Source organism: Grus americana, chromosome 1 (assembly GCF_028858705.1).
Source record: "Grus americana isolate bGruAme1 chromosome 1, bGruAme1.mat, whole genome shotgun sequence".
NCBI lineage: Eukaryota > Metazoa > Chordata > Aves > Gruiformes > Gruidae > Grus > Grus americana.
In genome coordinates this window covers 180,043,131-180,068,875 of record NC_072852.1, presented here as the reverse complement: position 1 = coordinate 180,068,875, position 25,745 = coordinate 180,043,131, and positions in this window count along the sequence as shown.

Below are 25,745 nucleotides of genomic sequence, written 5' to 3'. Positions count from 1 at the left end.
ATGTATAGTTTGGGAGGGGGGTGGTGGTGGTTTGTTTGTTTATTTTATTGAAGGTAATATTTATAATTATTTTCATAGTCTTTGTCTTCCAGTCAGGCATATATTCAATTAAATAAATATTTTTAATTTTGGAGATGTACAAAGTCATCCCAATGATAAAACAATGTTGGTCAAATAGTTCTTTAGGTGAATAATTGTAATGTTGAGCAAGCACGTATTTCTGTTCTTGAGGTGTCTGAAGTTGCTCTTGTGATCAGATGAATATTTGCAGCAAAATATTTGTGATGATAGAGTTACTAAGAATAGTTATTACATTTTCAGTAGGAGAGAAGGTGGGGTCCATTTTGACTTGTGCTGACTGCAGAATATAGTCTGGAATAATCTTCACGAAAGTACCAGGGGTGCTCTACCCTGCATGGCTGCAGAAACAAGCTTCAATTCTGACACTGTAGGGATTCCCCTTTTCAATATTTTTTCTGCCCTATCTGTTCTAGATATGCCAAGGAAGCCATAAGAAACTGAATTTGTTAGAGGTAACCAGGCATTCAAATCGTTATTTATTACTTTAAGGTTATGATGTTTTACAGCTACTGAATTATAATATTTTCTTGTTCATGGTAAACTACTGGTATTGAAGTATATCATGTGCAGAATGGAACAGTGGGTAGGAAAAGGTATTTTTTTTTCTCCTTTCAGATCTTGATTCTTGCTGTTTTGAAACATCATGACTTCATGAACTCCACAGGAAAGATATGTAGAAAATAATTTTGTTAGCTAAGGAATAGTGAACAGACAAAAATTGCTGTTGCACGTTAGCTTAGGAGAAGGCATTACTAATCTAAGGACAACAGCACACACACACAAAAAGAAGTCCCAGGTGCTTATCAGCAAATTCAATTACACTAACAAAAAATGGCTTATAGATGTGAAGCTGAGAAGGAGTTTATATCACTCAGGTGTTTTTTTCATAGTTTCCTTTTCATGGAACTTTACCTGAATTTGATGAGATAGGAGTAAAAGGAAACATCAAGTATTCATAGGAAGACCACATATATTAAAAATAATGAAATTGCTCTGCATATAGTAGCTTACCCAGCAGATTGTCACAGCATGCACTCTCATTAGGATGTCTGCTTGAAGCTTAGATTCCTGGCATAAGGTAAAAATGGAATATCCAGGTGATGGAGGCTGTACACATGTATTTATCGTTATACTAAAATGTTTTTCAAAGAACTGTGAAGTCTATAGATCATTTGTAATATATATGTACTGACAGTTATTTTAGACTGTTTTCAAACACACTTTTTGAGTTTTCTTTGAAATACCCATTGATTTGCACTCTGTGTTAACAGAAAGCTGAGTTTTGGGGATGACAGGAAAGATAGGGAAAGTTGAACATTTTGGGACTTGTGATACCAATTTGTATGCGTTTGAGTTAGTTTCTAGCATGCTGGGGCAACAATGGCTCTTTGTATCATTTACTTTTTCTCCCTGGGAAAGCCGGTTTCTAAAACTATACCAGAATTATACAGTGTGTGGAAAAGAATAAACCTGTTAGTTATATAAAAGCATGAAAGTAATAGTTATGAATGAGAGAGGGAAGGAGCAGGAGGAGGGAGGGAGAGAAGGAAGGAAGGAGGAAGAAAGAAGCTACAGGAGTATGGCTTTCTCAAGCTGAAGCTTAAGACACAACAAATGGTGCCTTACCAGGAGCCCATTTCTTATAGCATGATGACACTTCTTATTTTAGATGCCTCCTACTATTACTGCAAAGAAACCTGTCCTTGTATCCACTGAAAATGAATTTCTGTGCATAGCCTGATCCTCACCGTGGCAGGTGACAGATATCCTGACAGCAACAGTAGCCTAGAGAACCCAGTAAGAACATCATGCGAGAAAAAAGGGGAATTAAAAAACAACAACAAAGGGAAACTAGACGGACCATGAAAAAGAATAAACAAAAAAAGGTAAACATTCACTTTTGCAGAGGATTCAATGCGATATTTTTTTCCAACAGAGTTTTTGCTTAAAAGCCCTGTCTGATAAACATTGCTCTGTCAAAAATGTTACATGAATAGACTCTAATTTAGCATTGTAATCTCTTTAAATTATGTGGTATATTTTCACTGTATCCATGACAAGTCGGCAACATAACTCCCATATAAGAGCGTTTATATTATTAAATCTCTTAGCTGCCACTTGAGTACCTCATATTTAATGTATGTTTAATTTTTATTATTGCTTGGGTTTTTAGTTTGCTTTGCACAAAAGCTCAAAGCAGAAAGAAGTAAACTATCCCTTGCAAATAAACATCTACCTGACTGGTGTGTTCTAAAGTCAATTTATATTCTTGCTCCTCAGCTGAGCAAAGTAAGTATAGATGAATTCTATTACAAAACAAACAAACCCAAAGTAACTTCAACACATGCTTGTAATGGAAGCCATTGATTTTTGGACAAAATAAACAGATTTATCTTACTTTGTGATTTTTTGTGATTTTTTTTTCTTTGTATGGTATAATAGATGACACTTGTTCTGTTTGTTCACAATAAATATATCTTCTGTTCTATTTAAAGGATATGGAAGAAGAGCAGAGAGAAAGGTTTCCTGTTTGTATTTTCCTGTTGCTTTCTGAGTCAGGTAGCAGTGCCTGCAAAAAAAACCCAGAATGTTATGCCTTCACTTCAAGTAAAGAAGTATCTTCAGGGTGGTACAGAGAGACACAGCAGAAATTTATAGCAGTTTCATTACTGAGGACATCAGTGAGAAAATACACAGACAAGTTCCTTCCTGAAAAAACCTTGATTGTACTGTGCAAAGTATATTGAAAACTGCAAAGCCAATAAAAGTTGTTTTAGAGCAAGACTGGAAGAAAACATTCAGCATGGCAGGGCACAGTAGGCAGAGCAGAGATTTGTTCATAAACTCTCTAATTGTCATATTGTCTTATTATATGGGTCTGAATTTTCTCATTGCTATAGTTTGTGTTCAAATAAAACCTGGCATTAAGAGGTCAAAGTTCTTTCTGATGCTTTTGTAGTGAATGTTTACTAGCTTTTTAGATCAGGTCATAGGCTTCCCTTTGAAGCAAATCTTCTAATATTTCCACTTGCTATATTTGGGCAACATCATAAATCAGTCTTAGAGAACATAAAGAAGATTTCTTTTGGATGAAACCTAAGCAAAAGATTCTCTCTTGGAGAGCTCTTAATGTGCTGTATTGCTAATGGCCAGTTAGTCTGTGACATCCACCTAGAATTACTCTATTACAAGAGAAAAAAAAAGAAAAAAAGTGTATAATGTGGACACTAGGCCATAAAAATCAATTATTTCTCCTTAAACATCCACTCCTTTTGGGACATAATTTGGCTAAGAACGCTTACTTTAAGAAAGGAGATACAAACAGATCCAACTCCTAAAGTTGTCCAAGTTCAGATCCCATTTTATGCCAGTCCACTTGCTGAGAAAACAAGGATCAAAGAGAAAGGAGAAGAGAATGTCTGCCAAAACTTCAGCTATTTCAGTTCAAAGTCCTGTGTCTCAGCTGAAATCCACCTCCAAACACATTTTTAGCTAAGGTGCTACATTTGTTCCTAAAGTGGTAAAAGTTTGATTATCCATTTTATGATGTTATATTGTCTGGTAATAGAATGGGTAAGTAACTACAGTCTTGACATATGGCAGTGTGTTTAATCAAAACATTGAAGCCTTGAATCTGGGTACCATAATCATTCTGTAAAATAATTACACTCACTGTGATCTCATAAACTAATCTTTATAATTATGTCAATATTGTTAAATGGGAAAAGGAAGGGAATGATTTCTAGCCTTAGTTCCCAAGGACTCTGGATGCTGAGAGCTAGCCCCTTCTAAGCTGGATTGCTTTGGAGAGATCTATCTGGAGTCCTTTGAAACAGAGCCATGGGATGAACTAACAGTTAAGTAGAATGGCTGATTGGAACTGTGTGCCTATCCTCATTGCTAATTTCTAGCTTCTCAGTACAAGAAAGACATGGCCATACTGCAGAGAGTACAACAAGGGGCCACCAAAGATGACGAAGGGACTGGAGCACCTCTCCTATGAAGACAGGCTGAGACAGTTGGGGTTGTTTAGCCTAAAGAATAGAAAGCTCCAGTGACACCTTAAAGCAGCCTTCCAGTACTTAAACGGTCCTACAGGAAAGATGAGGAGGCACTCTTTATCAGGGAATGTAGTGATAGGACAAGGGGTAATGATTTTAAATTGAAAGAGGGTAGATTTAGATTAGATATTAGGAAGAAATTCTTTTCTGTGAGGGTGGTGAGGCACTGGAACAGGTTGCCCAGAGAGGTTGTGGATGCCCCCTCCCTGGAAGTGTTTAAGGCCAGGTTGGATGGGGCTTTGGGCAACGTGGTCTAGTGGAGGGTGTCCCTGCCCGCAGCAGGGGGGTTGGAACTCGATCTTTAAGATCCCTTCCGACTCAAACCATTCTATGATTCTATGATTTTTCATCTGTTATACTCATTGCTGTTTTATTTTGTTTAGTGGAATCTGGTCATTAGAAGCAGACTCTTGAAAGGTAAGTGGAATGTGAATAATTATCAATTGAAGAAATATAAGATGGAAACAAATTTGTAGGCTTCTTAGGACACTGATATAATTTTCACATGTGGAATGATTAAAAACATCATGATGCGCTGATGGTCCTCTAGTGTTGTGGGTACTGGTACTGTAGTTAAAATATAACAGGAAAGCATTAACAGTGAACTCAATTTCAACACTTTTAAAGGTTGGGTTGTGCTGCATTGCTGTAACTTGTTTGGGTCACTGTAAATGAGCGGAGCCCATTTAATGGTGCTGCTAGTACTCCTGTTACTAGCACTCTTTCTTTTATGACAAAGGAATTCTGAAAAGTGTTTTTTTGAAGGAGGAATTTTTTAGTCTATCAAATTTTAAAATATTGTTTGATGAAGAGTCTTTTCAACTATGCATAAATTTCAAGACAATTCAGAAACAGGAAATGCTAAGGCACCTTAAGTCAAATTCATCTCACCTAACTTCATACTGAGGAAAAATCCAACATATGATTAGAAGTAGGTTGTGTCAGATGTGCCCATTTCTCTATTAAAAACATTACCTAACACTGGCTCATATATAGGTGGTTTCTAGAAAAACTTCCTAGCAAGATTAAAGAAGGAGCAATGCCTTGCTTGCAGGAGAAAGAATAGTCTTTGAAAGTATGGTGAGAAGGAATAATAAAAAAAAAAGTCTAGATAAAGGTAGAATAACTAGAAGTTATCTTAGTCTTGTTAGGAAATGATTAATAGAAAGTCTCAGTTGGGATTTATAACTAGAATGAAACTTAAAGTTACAAAACCAGATTAATACACTGAAGGAAACTACTGAGGAACTGATATTGAACTATAAGGCTGCTAACACTAATAAAATTTTCAAGTTTTATTCAATAAAATGTAATCTATATTGTTTTGCCTAACTATTTCTACATTTCAGATTGATTCTTTTTAAAATGGAAATATTTTTACATGTTGCATCAAAGTAAACACCAGTTTATCTTGAATATGAGCTGCTATTTTAAAGGCAAACATGGTAGCACCATAAATTGCCCCTAATAAATTCAGAGATAGACTTTCATTGTTTTAGACAACTATATCATAAGAATCTTCACATTTAGATGAATTATTTAACATTTTTGGGATCCCCACCAATAACATAATAAGTTAAGAAGGAAATTGTTTCTAGGCTTAAGGATGCTTTGCAGCTATTTAGAAGAGCAAGACCTAGAAAAGAAATGGTCACATTAAGGTAAAACTGAGGCATTCAATTGTCCTATGTGGAAGGGAAGGGAAGAATGGAAACTGACAGCAGAGCAGAAATAGAAGCAACGGTAATGATTAAAAACTAACCTGTGTTATAAATACAATTGTGTGTTTTCAGATTATATATAATGGGAATGATTTTCCTATTCACTTCTAGACATGGATACGAATAAATTTGCATGAGTAGTGCAGGGTCAGGGACAAGTGGTCAGCTGTAGGGAAAAGATGGGTAGAAGCTAGTAATACCAAATTTTCTGTTGTGAGATAAAGCAGTTCATAAGTAGTATTAAAATGAATGTAAACATTGAGCTAAAAAAAAAAAGTATCAGAAAAGGCTTATAAATTCAATTCTATAATTCTGATCACAGAAACATTTAACAAATATTTATTTTTTTTACTATTTTCTTGGCTTTTTTTTTTCTGCCAGAGAAATAACTTTCAGAACTTTAGCCCAGTCTTTCCTCTGAAAGAAATACCTATGAATGTCTGTTTAATGCTAACGTGTATAATGTCTGTGCTATGATTTAAATTAGTATTAGTGCTTTTTCCTAGAGGATAGTTTCTGAAAAAAGGATTTCACATACCCTAATACACTGATGAAACACTATGAACATATCAAGTACCAGGGCTTGATGAAGTAAGTAAGGATTTTATACTAGACTGTGTAAACTAACTTGCTTTTTTGTCAATACCATTTCATACAAAAAGAAACAACCTTAAAGTAAGTAATAAAGCTGACCTAATTTTGATGCAAGAAAATCTATCACAAGGATTTATAGTGCTTCTATGTTTCAATCAACTCAGGAGTTAGCAATTTATAATCTTTTGATCTACTGAAACCAGTCTGGCACAGATCAAAACAACTAAACAAGAACTGCAGGGTACGAAAGTACTCCTTGTAGGAATTAATATAATAAAGAAGATACATCATAGAGCTTTATTAAATATTGTAATAAAATCTTTGGAAAGGTGAAAGACAATTCCCAAGGGTAGCACAATCTGCTATAGTAGAAAACAAAACAAATATTGATTTATGTTTCGAGCTCAAAACTTGCATTTACAAAAATGAAAAAATATGTTAAGATCTGGAGTTTCATAAACAGCTACCTTGAGGACCATATTTAGGTTATAAGCTGTGCTGCTATAAAAACTACTACTAATTCTTAAGCTATTCATACTGTATAGTAAGGATCTATAGCTGCATTCATGAGAGTACATCTGCATTGTATCCAAATGGTATACACCTACGCTGCTCACAGCCTCTCTAGATCAGGCTGACTGCATGCTACTCCATATATTGTCCCTGCTTAAATGAAAACTTTTTTTTTTTTTGTGTGTGTGTGTGTGTGTGTGTGTGATGGTTTTATTCCAAGTGTTCAGAATGAGGGAAGGTCATGGAAAGCTTCATGGTGCTTGCAGGAAAAACAGGAAACTGGAAAATACATTGTGTCATACAGGATATTTGAACATGCCAGGAATGTTTCAACATTGCTTGAGCACTGAGTAATCTGGAAGGAGCCAGACTAGTTGCAGTCTTATTCATACTGCTTAAGGGGTGCTATCACTGGGGTAAACTATTACCCAAAACACATGTAGGAAACAGTTGAGTAACTCCCAAAGGCAGTCCAGAGGCAGTTAATATTTATGCAACCAAAAGACCAGGATCACTTGTGAGTGAACAAGAACCATACAGCTATACCTCAAAGACAACTTCACATTGGGCAATTCCTGCCAGTGTCAAAGAGAACAGCTGGGAAGCAGGGTCTACATCCATATTAGAAATTTAAACAGTGCTACAGAATGTTCTTGGAGAGAATGACATGTCTACACTACTAGCTTCTCCAAAGCAAGTGGCCACATATATCTTTCCAACAGGCTTATTGAAAATTTCCTTAAGTCTGTATACAGAAAGTTTTTACTATATTTGGTTTTGGTTGAATGCATATGTAATTTCCTAATAGATTTTTTTTTTCTATGATGATTAGAGAAGTAATGTCTTGTTGCATAAAGTAGATGATAATATAATAGTTATTCATAGTTTCGGAGTGTTCATGTGTTAACATGTTGTGACCATATAAAACACAATAGGACAAAAATAGATACATTTTGGATGTCATTCATTTCTACCTAAAGCAGATTGGAATTGTGCTCTGTTGATGACTATTTCTCTCTGATAGTTACAAAAAGAATCTAGATATTTAGCTCAACTTCAGGAGTTGATGTCCATCTACTTATTATCTATTTCCTCGGTAATATCAGTCTTATTCCCTTATCCTGTAATCTAAGCCTAAATAAATTTAGGCCTTTGTGCAATACAATTAACTGTAGGCATTTAAATGAGATGCAAAAATTAGATATCTTTTCATTTTGTGTTCTCTCAATATTAGAAAACAGTAGAAACCTAAGATCTTTCCACTAAACACAGAAGACACCGAAGAGTGACAAAGTTCCTAATTTAGTTACTTCTTTGAATATCTAAAATTTTCTAGCATAAATTCAAGTGATATAAAGACTTAGTGGGGATTTCAGAAGAGCTTATTTGCAACTCAGTTGCTTAAGTCCTTTAAAAATATACCCTACGTGTCTTTGGATGGGATTTTTCAGGCCAGATGAAGATGTATATCTAGAACTAGTCACCCTTTTCTCCCTTTAAAAATACTTTCACAGTAAAATACATATTATTGTGAAGTAAACATCCAGAATAAACTAGATTAAATATGTTCTAAAAAGGCATTTATTTCCTAAAAAATACAGGAGTCAAAGAAACTAACTTGGGTGTATGTACCTACATTTAGTCAGATACATCCCAGTATTATAGACAAGTTTTTGTCAATGACTTTTCAGTGACCAAAAAGCTTGGTCAGAACAATACTTCTTTAACAAAGATGTGACAAAGAACCTCAAGTAACAATCCTTGCCAGTGTAATGCTACATATTTTACCCAGGTTCTTAAGAAGTTGTCCCCTCAAATTTAATATTTTTTTTTAATAAGCGTTTTTAACTCCTACAATTCACATATTTGCTGAGGCCTATGGCCAGCTGACACTGCCTTTATTTAACCCAGTAATTAAGATTTTTATTTTATGGTTCAGAATGATAAAATTTAAAAATTAAGTCTTAAATGTTATTCTGATATCAAGCTATAATAGCTACTAAAAAGGTATCATTAAGGAATAAATGCCCTCAACTTGATGCATAATCATTATAACTATTTGTAAACAGTATAATTTTCAGCATTAGTCCATTATCCCTGGAGGGAAAATGAGTCTGGGCCTTTTTAAAATATTGGTATTCACTGCATCAAGCACTTCTGCAACAATGTGACCATTCAAATACTAGTTAATAAATTAATTATTATTTAAGATGATAGCATAAAACTCATTTAGGATAACAAATTTCTTATAAACTAGAAAGGAATAAATTATAGCCAAATTCTTCGCAAAAGGTGGTTGTGATTTATCCTGGGTGGCAATTAGGAAACTTGTTTTTTTTTCCCCAGATTAGTCTGTTTTTAATAAGGCAACTAATATTACATTACAGGTATCAACTCAGCAGTCTCTCCCAGATGTATGTTAAAATACACATGGATTTCTGTTTGATTACAATTTATATCACCATGTATACAAGAAACAATTTACCTCTGGAACTAAATACCACCTACAGATACAGATCTTGTAATGGAAGGTACAATAACATACCGCATTTTGAAACGCAAAACCCCAGGTTTCCTGATGCTATGGATTTTATCCAAGTTTTCATTGTATTCAATGCAAATGAAATATTTAATGATTTTAAGTGCCCAAAATGCAGTAGTTTGTGTTTTCCTTCTGAAATAAAGCCTTCTGTCTAAGCTATTTGATGTCTTCATGAATTTAGGACAGTTTGAAAGTAGGGATTTGTCCTGTTGTTCTGATATAATAAAATAAAGACACCCGTCTGTTGTGCACATGGTTTCAGATATCTTCTCTTTTTGATTGTGTTAGCTGCATTCACCACATCCATCCATCTAGGACCTGAACAATTACCAACTGTTTCAGTTAGCTTGAATCAGCACAGAATACTGACATTTTAAAAAAGGACAGTATCTATGATGATAACATGAAGGCAAAATACTTTTTTAGGTTATATAAGGAGAGAAAATTGAGGTTTTTCTGTCATCAGATAGTATCTAGATTTCTTTGACATGCTATTTAAGATTCACGATACCATCTTCATGCAATGCAAGCTATTCATATAATTGCGTTTTTACTTCTCTTTGGAATCTGAAGTGAAATGTCGAATTTTAAACACTATATACAAACATGTCTCAGACAAAAACTGAATGAGAGGACATGGGGTCCAGCCTGAATTAAGAGATAAATAGGGTAAGGGAACTACTTAGGACAACATGTTCTAATGGAAGAAGGAGGTATATTTCTCATTCTTCAAAGTAGATTTGAATACAGAAGCTAAAGGATCATGTCTTTTACTGTGATAATCCAGTTCTCAGCTAGGTGGGACTAACACCTGCTAGTGAACATTTTTGCTAAACTATATTTGGAAGTCATTAGATTGGGAAAGTGTGTCCTAGAAAGGGGTGGAGCAGGGTGATACCTGCTACAGACAAGTGATGTGTTGGATGGAGGAGTTCCTTCTCAGTGATTAGCCTTCTTGAGCTCATACCTTTGGTAACCAGAAGATGTAAGTGGATTCCCTTAGTTCTTGTTCCCGCTCTGAGTGCAAAAGTGTTTATTAGCTCTGCAATGGGCTGCAGTCCTATCAGACCTGCAATTCGTCAAAGGATAAATAGTTCTCATGCCTGGAACTTGGACTGCAACAGTATTGCTGTCACTGCACTGAGAAAACTTGGGTGCAGACCTATGACATTTACTGTGCTAAGTTCAGCTCCTGGGGAAGACAGTTTCTGAGCATCTTATTATGGACAATAAGAAAGCATGGTGCACGGAAAACATACGCAGGTTGTGGAGGACCTGTGCCTGTGACAGGGGCAGAGTGAAGTATTTGTGCGCAGGCATACCATCAAACACTTGTGGAACGAAGCAACTATTTGGAGGGAAATACTGACCATAAGGGGAATGCTAGATTTGAAAGAAGGCAAAAGGATTCACTTGAAATAATTCAGAAAAATAGAGCTCTAAAAAAATCACCCCAAAACCAAAACTCAACTAGTTGAAATATATTTCAAAATGTCTGAAGTTTATCCTGATAGTAGAATTTATATTCACTTGTCATGCTGTTTGCATTTACATGTCTGCTTTTATAAATATTTTCACTGTGTGCATATTCTTATTTAAAATAAAAATAATAAAAACAATCATTGTTATCTCAGGAAGACAATAGATTACAAACATGTCACATGTTTGTTTAAGGCTGAGATGTAAACAGGAGATATACAGTTAAATGATGCCTTTGTAGTTTTGTCCACTCTCTTCACCCAGCCAGTTAATCAAACTGAGGCATATATCTGTATCCTCTGTAAGTTACTGAGTACTCTGGGACAGTCCTGAGACCAACATTTACAAGTTTAAGGTGATCTGATATATTTTAAAATAAAGTCAGAACAACATGTTTTCCATAACTTGCAACTTCCCTTTATTTTATAAGATTTCCAGATGGAGGAGATGAGGTTTCACCAAATTAGGCAATGCTAAATCAATGAGCTTGTCTAAAATAAAAGCCTGAAACATACATTATACAGGTTGCAGGCCTAAAACATCACTATTTTCACTCTACGGACCCACTTCTTTTGTGCCTCTCTACAGGCTAATATAGACCGAGATTCTGCTACTGTTTTTAATGCTCTACCATCCATAGCAGCTTCAACGGACTATTCCCCTTTGCCATCCATCTCTTGTTCAAAGATCTGTAAAGTGGAATGCTTTGAGGAGTTTCTGAAAATACATCATTCCAGGCAGAGATTATAGAGCTGGATTGAATCCTAAACTAAGGACTTCACCACTTACTTTCTGCTCATATTAAACTATTTTTCTTTCAGACACACCTTGAAGAAAAAACCTTGCTTTATACAATATATTATTTTAAATGAGTGATACCACCAACTTACACATAGACTGAACAAAATCATCACTTACATCACAGAAAGATTTCACTTTGTCTGATGTATTAGTTGTAAAAGCCACTCTTTTTAAATCTAGCTAACTAAACTGAATTAGCTTTTAAAAGGATGATGATAGGAAAACAAAGCTTCTATGAGCAGAGTACTCATACCATCACTATTAGATCACTGCTGGTCAATTAGTTGATTCATGTTTATCTTGCATCTTCTTTTGTGAGCTTCACTTGTTTTACTAAAGATTCTTGCTGCAATTCTTAAAAGTACATATGACAGAAGGTACATCTATTCATGATGACTTGTTGGCAATATCCAGGATGAAGACCAAATGAACAGGCACCTGAGGACAAATTCTGAGACAAATGAAACACGTCTGAGAATGACCTGGGTTCATCAGGTCTAGACAAAAAGAAGATAAAAGGTACTTCCAAATAGCAAATACCCACTTTCCAGTCAGCTATTCCTATCCGTATATGAATATTCTGATTCATTCTAGGGATGGGAATTTTTCAAAAATCAAATAATCTGAAGAGGAGCATTGCCTGATCCTTGCCAGGTATTTGTTAAATTACTATCAAATATTTGCTATCCGCCAGTCATAGTTGCTGTTTTTCTCCTTTTCTGGAGAATGTTAGAATTTATTTTGTAACAGCAGTGGAGTTCCCATTGTCTGCCTTACTACATCTCATCAATGTCAGAAATATTGAGTGTGCTCCTTTTTTTTTTTTTTTCTTGTAAGAATTCTACAATACTTGTCTAGAATGATATGATACAGTGCTCCATTTCTAAATAATTAAGTTAGTCATGCCCAGTCCTACGTCCATCAAAGTGAATTTCTCTTAAACAAGTACTTTTTCCTAATGTGCATAACCAGGTCAGGTAAATTCTACAGTGTAGGGCCAATTCCTAACTTAAATATTCTGGTATCGCTCCAGTTGATATAATTGAGACTGGCGCACACATGTCATTTGGCATGGCAGAAATTTCCTTACTTTCTAAATCTGCGGTTAGGAGAGCAAAAATTTTAATGTCTAGTGATATGTTCAGACAAGCACATTCGATTGAAAATATTTGCCTTTTTTTCAAAAAAAAAAGGGCTGTCATTTTTATTTGTTGCTATGAAATGATTATTTAACTTGATTCCCTGGTAGTTCATTCTTCCTCACTCCTTTAGAGGCTAACTTCATACATCACAATTTATATAAATGTTGCATTTTTGTAGCACGAGTACTAAATGATGCTTTTCAAATTACAGTAATAGATTGTATCCACCAATGTGCTTTATTTCTTGTTAACAAAATGGAAATGAGAATAAAGAGAATTGCATGACTGATTTCCTTGCTCTCCAAACTCATTATACCAACTAATATACATATGAAAATATCCCATTTAAGTTATTCTGAGATTTTTTTGTTATGCATCTAAACCAGTTCCAATGTTTTGGATATCAGTAGATGCAAAGTATCAGCCATTAATCACAACTTAATTTATCTTCAGATCCCAAAAGGCATGAAAGCAATTATTAGGCAGAGAGCAGATTTACAGACTTATTCATTATTCAAAGTGCATACTCTTCTTCCATAGGTTAACATTTACTGTGTAACGTAAGACCAGTGGCTTTCATTTAAAATCATATTTTGCTCAAATTCTAATCAAGACAATCTTTCTGCTTTTGTTCCTTTCAGTGTTTTCTGTACCAGTACAATAATTTTTATAGTCAGTTACTGAAAAAGAATAAAAAAGCTTTAAGATACAGAAACTGACACTAGTGGGCACTCTTAATCCATGGTACTTCTGAAAACAATTATTCTGTAAAAAATAGATGTAAAAAATACTCCTAGTGCAAAGAGAGAAATTAATATCATAGCAAAAAAATACTGTGGGCAAATACTGAATGCCGATATGTTGTTAAGTGTTAAAATCCAGGAATGTGAGCAAGTGAGATGGTAGTTTGTCTATCACTTTCTTCATAATGGTTCATTCTACAAATATCAATGTGAACATTGTTCACTCCTGGTTCAGATGCCATTTGTACACAAGTATTAGAGGAACACTAAAATGCTGAGAGGAGGGAGCAAGTGGATAACTTTTAAGACACTGAATGAGTGAGAGAAAATACATTACAACCAGTTATGTCAGAACTTTTCCTTCTGCTTGCTGACATACCTACCTGGAGTAGGATAAGGGATAATTCTGCGGCCTTGTGGAGCGCAAGATTGATATCTTAGCCTGACAGTGATGCCCTCTTCATCCCTAATTGTTTTTAAAGCTTTTACAAATGTCCATCAGTCAATTCATCTCTGTAATTGTAATATTGCTGTTTGTCATTTTCAGGATGCTTACGTGTTTCAGGAAGACTCTTCTCAATGTAATAAGCATAGCAAATAGGATCATATTTACCTTATGTACACCATTCTGGAGGTCCAAGAAGTGCAGGGCTGTAATGTTAAGCAGTAATTTGTAGTTAGTTATTGCATTTATCTAATATAGATGGAAGGTGGAAAGGGCTAAGACCCAGATGTAAATGTGAGGAATAAATAGGATGTGTATGACATTAGCATATAGTCAGAAGAGGAGTTGTAATAGCATTAAGAGAAGAAAATGTTTTTATTCCTTCTCATAAAGGGTAGCTGATAGAATCTTTATACAACGTTAGATAGAAATTTAGTCCAAACTGAGTTCTTCATATTTCATTTTTGATTATAACTGTCTTGAGGTGCTCTGCCTTTTATGCTGAGGTCCCTATTGGCTGGAGACTGAGAAATTGTTCCAGAAAAAAGTAGTTAAATCCTAACTCAATAGTCTGCTGTCAACAGGATGACTTTATGCCAGGGTATATGACATCTTAGAGAAGTGCTAGTAATGACAGACCAGTCTGAACCCATTGAAAATATTCATTTACAGAACAGCAAACTCCAAATAAGAACAATTAATTACTTGTGCAAAGGAGAAGTCAAGGAAAGAAGCAGGTCCCCAGACCACACTGATAGGAAAGGAGATTTGAAAGATGGTCTTTTTTTGTAAGGAGGAGAGCAGATGGTGGGACCCAGAATGGACTTACATGAGATGGGCTGAGCTGACAGAATGACTCTGTGCTCTGAAAAATGGATATCCTGCTCTTCCCCAAGGCTCCTACTCAGATGTCCTCTGTCCTCCTTGCCTGACCACACACTACATAATTTCAGTTTACTAGTTTGGCAGAAAGCTAATCCAACAAGTGAAACAGACAGGCTAGTGAGCCAAATGTGCAACCTGCTCTAGGTGATCCTGCTTTAGCGGGGGGTTGGACTAGATGATCTCCAGAGGTCCCTTCCAACCCCTACCATTCTGTGATTCTGTGATTCTGTGAATCAAATTGCTATGTGGTCAAGCAAATATCAGCTCCAGGAAAAAAAAAAAAAAAAAAAAAGAGAAAAAAAAAAGAAAAAAAAAAGAAAAAAGAAAAAAGAAAAAAGAAAAAAAAGAAAAAAGAAAAAAGAAAAAAGGAAAAAGAAAAAAAAAGAAAGAAAAGAAGAAGAAAAAAAAAAGGAGGGGGGCAAGATATCCATGAATGCAGAACTGTAAGAAGAAACAGAGGCATGGAGCTTCTTCCGTTGCAGTAGCAAAGAACATTAGCTGGACTCAACTATCTTGATAAAAGCAATCTTACGAGAACAAAGGGAAGAAATGTAAAGAGACTCCACTTCCCATTTTAATGTCCATACAAAAATCTTGCATGTTCACAGTTTAAAAGTTAAGAAATGTGGCTATAGAATTCCCTCACTATATCTGTATTTCTTGCCTTCATAAGATATTGTTTCCTCAGGGACTTCAGCCTGTAGCTAGACCTTGCCATACTTGGAGCAGGCTGGCGAAACAAACAAATGAACAAACAAAAACCCCAAATATAGCTACTTTGAGAGTTTGGAAGTTTGCTATCAGGTATACATAACAAAACTGAACTGTACTGCTAATAAACCCATCCCTTCAATGTTCTCATCAAAGAGAAGACTTATATTACATAATAAAGAACAGTAAGATCAGAGATTTAAAAAGGTTGTTTTCCTTCTGTTTACTACATCAGATTGTTATATAAAATGCCGATCTTTGAAATGTCCTTTCAAAGTAAAACACTATTGGGGATGCCTTGTGACCTCTTTAGTCAGAATCACAACTTTTGAAATCCATAGCAAATAATTATGATATACTGAGCAGGAAAGGTGCTGGAGACATGGTAAACCCACTAACATTTCTATGGCGGAAGACCTTGCTGTAACTATCTGTGTCACACCATAAAATAGTGACAATGGTGGACATTGTCTGTGGATTCCAAAAGCGATACATATCCACCAAGATAGAAATCACAACAGAGAGTGAAGTGTTGTGTCATGGTCTTGCTTTGTTACTGTGCTGCAGAAGTTTCTGACACTGTTGCAAGGGGTGCCTCAGACATTGCTTGTAGATTTGGGAGAGGAATCGAATCTCTATCGCTGAAGTACACTGAAATTCATCGTGTTTAGACTTTACTTAAGCCTATGAGATTGCATCTTCCTTTAGCAAATTATTTTACTTATTCTGAAAAACTGTTAGGATAAGTCTCAGATTTTTTTGTTGCACTAAGTTCACTAGTCCAAGAGAGATGTGACACTACTGGACTGAGTCCAGCAAAGGGCCACTGAGATGACTAAGGGACTGTATCATCTCTCCTATAAGGAAAGGCTGAGAGAACTGGGACTGCCGAGTGTAGACAAGAGAAGGCTTAAGGGGATGGGAGAGTATAAAGAAGATGGAGCCAGGCTCTCCTCGGTTATCCCCAGTGACCAGACCAGAGGCAATGGGCACAAAATGAAACACAGGAGGCTCTATCTGAACATCAGGAAATGCTTTTTTACTGTGAGGATGACTGAGCACTGTCAGAGGTTGTCCAGGGAGGTTGTGGCGTCTCCATCCCTGGATATATGCAAAACCTGTCTGGACGCGGTCCTGGGAAAACAGCTCTTGATAACCCTGTCTGAGCTGTGGTGGTGGACAAGATGACCTCCAGAGGTCCCTTCCAACATCAACCATTCTGTGATTCTGTGATTCTCATAAATATTGAACTACATCTATATAGTGAAGGTGCGGTATCTAATTCATGTGTTTTGCAAAAGGAATGATGTCGAAAGAAGTCACTGCTGCTATTAATGAGGGACATACATTACAGAGGAGTCTTTGAATGAAGGTTAATACTGTCAGAGAACATGGGGGCATAGTGGCATAAATGTTATAATTATTACTGCTCTTGCTGGAGACAAGGCTAATCCCATTGCATCTTTTCAACTTTTTAAAAAAAAAAGTTACAGTAGAAAATTAGTTTTGCATGGGCATTTGTTTGCTTTCTTGTAAGTGGAACATTGTCTTGATTAACTGATCAAAAATACCATAATAAAAATAAGAATTTTCTGTTCTGTTTTATACCAAGGGATTTGGACTGGTATAAAATAGATTACATTATGTAAATGAACTGCTGTGCAAATAATCCTGCCTAATTAAATTTGTAACTATAAACTATAATTGTTTAAACAATTACATCTACCCTACTTGTACTGAGTGTTGAATATAATATAACACTGATAAAAATTCACATCTAACAAATACTTGAAAAATTTATAGCTTGCTACTCTACAATAGTTTTCATTTTTTTCAGCTAATTTTTTCATAGAGGAGAAATTTCTTTGATGGTCATATGGAAAGGCCTTGCTGAAGTTTTATTTATGCTACATTATTTGGAGAAGGCAGTTGGTTAGATTTAAATTAGATAGGTAAATAAACAGTTAAATGTCTATAAAGACCTGTTGAATTCTCTCTTTAGTATCACATAAAGCAATGGAACTTTATTGAATCAATATTAAAAAATAATTCTATATACTGACAAAGCCAGAATTGGTGCATTCTGCATTGTTTCTAATAAAGAACTTATTTTGTAGTAAACTGAAATTCCAATTTCTTCCAAAGTAAACAGTAGACAAGGAAATAGCACATTAATTAAGATATTCCCATGTTGAGTTTTTACTGTTTCAATCTTTTTATAGGCTGCTGCTTCATTCATCTTCTGGGATGTTTCTCAGTTACATGGGATCCTGCAGGGCTGACTGCTGAGATTGTTTGGCTGTGCAGAAATCCACATCAAACTTTAAAAAACAACCATCTGAATTCCCTTTTTCTTGAAAACAAGGGAAGTAGAAGATGAGGACTTGTACCCAGCTAGGTCCCAACACAGCATGCTTGAACTCAGATTCATTCCAGTTACAGTAGACTAGACTTAGTTATACTGAGCATTAAATGAGTCTCTAAGTTAAATGCTGTTGTCTGCCCTTCCTGGTATGGGTTTTTAGAATTCTGGCTTGCAGGAGCTTCCAGAAAGCTCTATAAGAGGTCAGGAGAGATTAACTTGCTTTCTATTGATTCGGGCTCGACATTTTCGCAATCCATGAAAGAATGCAATTTAACTAGTTATTAAAAAAGGACTGCTTGCTGTAATCTGTACCAGTAGCTCCAATTGGCTTTAACACTGACTTGACTTTTCAGGGACAATTTTTCTTGAAGGAAACAAGGCCTTTGCATTGTAAATACTACCTTGTCTTTACCAATGTAAATACTACCCTGTTCTTCAGTACCACTGGTACTGGTGCCAGGCAGTTGAGTACTGAACCCACTGCCAGTTGGCAAGAAATAGTAACAAACCATTGTATGACACACACAATCAATATTTACATCCATAGGAAAAAATCAGGGTTTTTAAAACATTGCAAATACTTTTAATTTGTCATGTTATTCAGTGATCTTTTGGGGGTAAAACTTGGTGTCAGTAGAAAGGATTGGTTTTCAGCATCTAAATTCCTTTTGTTTCACTTGCTAATGGATGTATCAGAATATCCTCAATGTATATTTGTTTCTAATATAGTTTTCTAAGTTTGTATCCTTTTGGAATACAGTTCATTTAGCCGTTGCAACAGGTTTCAGTCCACTTTGCAATCATATGTTTCACTGTTTTTTGTGGGTTTTTTTGTTTGTTTTGTTTTAATAAATCTTAGCATTTTGAAGGATTATTGATAAGTTTACCTGTTTCTTTTTTGCATCATTGGCTTCAGATAATATCAAATGCACAGTTTAATCAACACACTGTTGAATTTGAACAAAAAGATTGGAGTAAAATGATTTGTCAACATCTATTATGACAGAGAAGCAAAGTCATTTTAGATTTTATATATCTGTCTGAACATTAAGTAAAACATTATATGTGTAAGGGAGGTAACAGGAGTGTTCTTAAACTGGTAAAAAAAATATTAATCTCTACTGAGATCAGCTGCTTCTGTCAGCATAAATAGAAATGAAAAAATGTACTAATTAGCTTGTCTTTCAGACACCATGTATTCTTGCAGTACATTACCTTTGCTATTTGGCCAAATATTCTCACTATCTAAAATGCTGTTTTAGTTTTTGGTTTTGTTTTAAATTGAGCTTTGCAATAGACTTATGGATTGTTAGTTTCATATGCAGGAAATAAGGAGAGGCAGCTAAAAAATATAAGTTCAGAAAATTTTGAGTGTAAATTCTGATCCCATTAGAATCAAACTAAATTTTATCTCTTTGCTTTTGATTTTTAAATTTTAAATTTAATTCAAAGTCACAATGTTCTGGGTGTTTGCCATTGTGCTGATATCATAATACATTGTATCACTGAGAAAACTATTTAAAAAAAAAGCAGCACCAAAACCCACAAAACATAAAACACACACAAACCCCCTAAATAAGTTGTTAAAGTATTTTGCATAAGTATCAAGAAAAATAAACAAATCAAATCGAACCCTAACATTTAATGTAGGCTTGGTTCCCCAAAACAAATCAACACATTATCAATTTTTCATTGCTTTGATTATTATTGAAATCAAGGATGGTGTAGAATTGACTCATATATATGTGAGCACAGGCATTGATTTATTTAACTAATATTCACACTGAGTGTTAGTAAAAAGTCTAGGTAAGACATTGGACCTTTTTTAACCTTTGCTGATATTATAGTTTTCTTTGCATAAAAATCACAGCAACAAAAAAAAATCCCAGTCCTCACTAGTAAAAAATCCCAGTTGATTTACACACCAATTTCTATATAAGGACTTATATTTTGCTCTTACACTGCCATTTACAAAATTTTTGTTTCCATGAGACTGACCAGGATCAGTCCTGTGAATCTTTTTTAGATATATTTCTGATTTTTCCTTTAAGATGCAAATTTAAGGGAATAACCTTCATTCTAGATAAAAGGTTTAAGAATTTGTTATTCATTACTGAAAATAAACTAACTTGATTCTTTAAGGAAATTGATTACTTAATCAATTAAATTAGAAATTGATTACTTAACCAGTCAAATTTTATATTAAAGTAGCTAGAGATGGGTTTTGTTCTATTTTCAATCCATAGTAAGCATCTAACACCAATATGCTTGGCTGTTTGAGCTATTTTTTACCTTTTTTTTTTTAAAATTTGCATCACTCTTCTATGAAGCTTTGTCAAAAAAGATACTTAAAATTAAGGCTTTAGGGAAATAATTAGGTAACAGATGGGGGTTATGAAATCTGTTTTCTAGAGTTATTTGATTCTGAGGTAAAATTCTGATCTTAAGCATATATAGAAAAATGCTGTGATACAATAACTTACATGTGATAGGTAAGTTAAATGCTGAGTAAGTTAACACAAATCTAAATTAAATATCTTCATTTCTGTCATGCTGTGATACAGTTGAGAGCCAGCATTTCATATTCTTCCTATGCCTAAAAAATCTTCAGTGAAAAAGTCCCCACAAAGGCTCTTAAAATTCATCCTCCCGCATGTATTCAAAATGTCTCATTAGCATCATTCCCTGAAACGATGTTAATAATGTATCCACTGGAACCCAGGAACCACTGGTGGTGCAGATGATGATTATGTTTTGCTGTTACAGTTTCAGTAGACATTTGGAAACTAAAAGTGTCTTACATACTAAAAAAAAAAAAAAACAAAACCAAAACAAAAACCCTGATTTTTTTTGGTAATGAAGTTTTTTCCTATGTGAAGTTTAAGCACAAATCTCCATCAACATAAAATACACAGGGGATCAAAATTCTACTCCTGCTTCCACTGAAGTAAGAAGAGCAGAGAATGGCTGTCAAGGTACACCAAACAAAATGTCATTTGTTAGTAATATCCAATCAAGGATGATATTAAAGTGTCAGAAACCTAGAATTTAAAAATCTGTATGAGTTTTATTTCGAATTATGTGCCATCATTCTAATTGTATCAACAGTAGATGTAATTCCAGTTTAGTATTGTCAGTTGGGCATTCTAAGTTTATTTATCATTCTTTGAGCTGCATACCCTGTGCCCAAATTTCTGTGACTGAGTTTTGCTTGCAATTAATTGGAGACCTATCTTTATCATTGCCATTTAGACTTCACATAAAGTTATGAGTTGTGCCTGTAACCTCATAATTTTTTTTCTTATCTCATGTGACATGGATTCTGAAAGAATAGTTAAAGTTTCGTAATTGTTCCTAATAGCCGCTAAAGTACTGAATTCTTATGAAGAACATACAGTACCTAATTCATCTGGTTTTGGTTTTCATTTTTTTTTTTTTAAGAATATATTTTTAAATTAATTGCTTTTGCTTTTATCATTGTTACTATGTGTCTATCAGGATGGAGGCAAATAGACAGCAAACTCCTTTTCTTATGTTTCTTACTAGCTAATTTGTACCATGATTATGTTAGCTGATGAGAAACAAGATATATTAGCTCAGACATCCCCTCACATCTTTATACCTAAGAATTGCTGTTCCTTTTTTGCCTCATTATTTCTTTGCAAGACAAGACAGAAAGGTTCTTTGGTTCTAGTACCTAAAATGTAGAGGGAAGTTACTGATCATTTGTATGAGTTATTTGTAGTATATATAAAGAACAAAAAGAAAGTTGTTTCAAGGCATGATGTTTCAAATTAAATTAAGTGCAGTCAAGAGAAATTACCACTATAATTTTTGTATACTGTATAGTTAAATGTGATCTGTCCTAAGCTGATGACACCAAGCCGAGTGATGCAGTTGATACACTTGAGGGAAGAGATACAACCCAGAGGGACTTTCATAGGCTTCAGGAGGGGGCTCAAGTGCAAGGTCCTGCTCCTGAGTAGGGGTAGACCCCAGTATCAGTACAGAGTGGGGGACGAAGGAATTGAGAACAGCCCTGAGGAGAATGATTTGGAAATATTGGTAGATGAAAAATTGGACATGAGCCGGCAATGTGTTTGCAGCCCTGAAAGCCAACCATATCCTGGGCTGCATCAAAAGAGGTGTGACCAGCAGGTCGAGGGAGGTGATCCTGCCCCTCTACTCCGCTCGTGTGAGACCCCACCTGGAGTACTGCATCCAGATCTGGGGGGCCCAGTACAAGAAAGACATGGAGCTGTTAGAACGTGTCTAGAGGAGGGTGACAAAAATGATCAGAGGGCTGGAGCACCTCTCCTATGAGGACAGACTGAGAGAGTTGAGGCTGTTCAGCTTGGAGAAGAGAAGGCTCCAGAGATACCTGATTGCAGCCTTTCAGTATTTAAAGGGGGCTTGTAAGAATGATGGAGAGAAGCTTTTTACCAAAGCCTGTACTGATAGGACAAGGGACAATGGTTTTAAACTGAAAGAGGGTAGATTTAAACTGGACACGAAGAAATTTTTTATGATCAGGATTGTGGGACACTGGAACAGGTTTCACAGACAAGTTATGGCTGCCTCATCATTGGAAGTGGTTCAAGGCCGGATTGTATGGGGCTTTGGGCAACCTGTCCTAGTGGAAGATGTCCCTGCCCATGGCAGGAGGACTGAAGTAATTGATATTTAAAGGTCCTTTCCAACCCAAACCATTCTGTGATTCTATGATTCTATAGAGACTGGGAAAAAGTTGCTGTAATTGAATAAATTAAAAAAATAAAATACTTAAGATGTTATCTAGAGCTACTGAGCACTGATATTCAAAATAGTACAAAGAACTATGTATCTGCATCTGCTTATTATTCATAGTTAATGAAACCTGTTAGCAGTAACAGGTAATAAAGAATGCCTATACATTTTTTTTCTCACACATAAGCCCTTAATCACCTAATTGTTGATGGTATGTTTTCTCAAAGTGTTTCATGCCACATTTCTGTCAAATACCTCATGTACTAGTCTAGACAAACAGGTTTATTTCTCTTTTACCTCTCATATTGCTTGTTTTTTTCCCTGTTTTTCAAGCCTATGGAATCTAACAACTTTGTTCTACTCTAGTCTTAAGGACTATTCATATTGTTTTTACAGACATGAAGAGCTACTAATTCAATACCTGTATTATCTTCTGAAAAAAAAGAAAGCAACAGTAGCTTAGTAAAACAACCACAGACTGAGTTTTCATTTTATTAAGAGCTATACTTATTTATTTTTTGGACAACAGATTAAACTTACAGTACAAAAAAACCCATTTTCATGCATATAAAGTCAACAAGCAATAATTTGAAGAATACCAAAGTTAACATTTACATGCATTTTTTAACTGCTGAGTTATTTTGTGTTAGGAGAAGCATCCTAAAAGAAAAACAAAATGCGTAAAGGAAGCACTGCTGAAAAGAGACAGTGTTTACTTCCTAATTAGCTATCCATACGCATATACTCACACACACATGCACAAACCAACTTAAGAAAATTTTTTTCCACACAACAGGGCTGGATACAGGCTCACCTAAAATTTAACTGAAGCCAAGCATAGGAACATGAGTCTGAGGAGCTTGAATGTCACTCCTGGGGCCACATGTGTGTTCCCAGGTGAAAATGGTCAGTCCAATCAAGGCACATTAGCATATTAAGTAACTTCATTACAGCCACATATTGCAGAGGGCAAACAAATAGGTTTTGTTAACTGTCATAACACCCCTGTACAGCTGACTATAACAATTAAAAATGGAAGCAGTCAGAAGTTGCCAGAGGGGATGGACTTTATATCTAAGGTAATATTTGATGCCTCACAAAATAGGGCATGCTCAGCAGATTGTACAAAATTACTTTGCAACTTTAATGGTGCGGCCAGTAACACTGAACTTTGGTGCTGAATTGCTTTCTTCTGTTTTCAGTGCTTTGTGCTTTTTCTTCCTGTTGCAAACCACCTCAACCACTACTACTATTTATATTCACTATTATGATGAACAAGAGGAAAATAAAATGAGAGGAATTTAGAAAGGGTGTAGTGGAAGGAGGTTTGCAAATAAAATTACCTCAATTTGCATTTTTCTAAAGTTTCTGGTCCCTAACTCCACTCATGCTTAGTATTTCAGCAGTATAAAGAGTGTAGAGAGTTTTACTAAGAAAGTGGCTGAAGATATCCAATTGTAAGGTTTTACTCCATTGTAAGGTTTGGGATTTAAAAAAAAAATATTTTAAAATTGTTTATGCCTCTATCATGAGTACATTTTGTTGCAGATTAATTAAAAAAAAAAAGATGCATCCTACTGTAGCACTGGAGAGAGGACATAACCTTTATGGAGGGCACATATTAAAGTAATTGTCAAAATGATCTTACTTTCCTTTAAGGTTTTTGATCAAGATGCAACACAGGTGGACAAAGCTTCTATGCGTAACAACGATAAATTTACTAAAACTGTTTTAGTCTGACTACATTCTTTTTTGGAAGTCCCTATAAGCAAAAGACAGGGTGGGACTGAGCTGTACAGAGCAGCTGAGCAGGCAGCAATTCAGTGACAGGTAGAAATACTTCACTTTCAGAAGGCTCGTGTAGACCGGTGCTGGTTGGACACGCTCTTTCTATTACACAAGGCCATAAGCATCTAAACATTTTTGCTGCTGAAGGACTTTGTAACAATTGCCCGAACACTCTTACACTGAGCACGTCTATACAGTAACATTCCTTTTAAAAATAATCTTCCTTAAAAAAACAAAACAAAACAAAAAACCCCCACAAGTTATCAGTACTCCTTTAGAATTGGCAAATATGAACATTTAAAAATAATTACAGAATTCCACTGAGAGGTGACTGCGTGAGCCAGGGCTGGCCTCTGAGATTGTTTCTGCAGCAATTACTCAGTGCTCAATAAAGAAGAGCAATTACTGATAAAACTCCCTCTTCCTAATAACGTGCACACATAGTGTTCTTGCTGAGTTCCAGAATTAAGGGCCTTTCACAAGTCTCTTCACTAGCTGCCTTCACTGGTGCACGGATTTCACTAGAAGTGATAATGAGAATGCAGCAAAGGCGGCTGCAAAGAATGCTTGTCATCATGTATTTCTTTCTACGCTTCATGTAGTCCTTAGCCAGCAGCCATCATTCATGCTACCAGTTAAAAGAAGGATGCTTTTAAAGGGTTCTCATGAAAATAGAGACACAGAAGTTTATTTTTGTCAGAGATTTCTGTTGAGCTTTTCTGTTAAACATGTAGGAAAGATGGTGTTAATCTGATGCATGCTATTACTGAATGTTGAAATTTTTATGTGTGACTTCTGCTGTGGCTAAGAGCCACGTGTACAGTCAGAGAGAGTACAGAAACAAAACTGATTTGTGGAAATTAGTTCAAATGGTGCCTACATGTTTGAGATGTCTAAGGTTGAGTGTGGCAAGTGTGCAGGCTAAAATCCAAAGACATATGCAGATAATATTCATAAATTCAGAGTCTAATTTGACAGAAAATAAAATACAGGAACATGAATGTACAAGCATACACATTTTTGTTATAGATCTATTTAAAAATAGTAAAAAATTGCTGGTAAAAAAAGGATTTGTTCTATTAAAAAAAAAAAAAGAAAGGAAGAAATCATATCTTTAATCAATTCTTT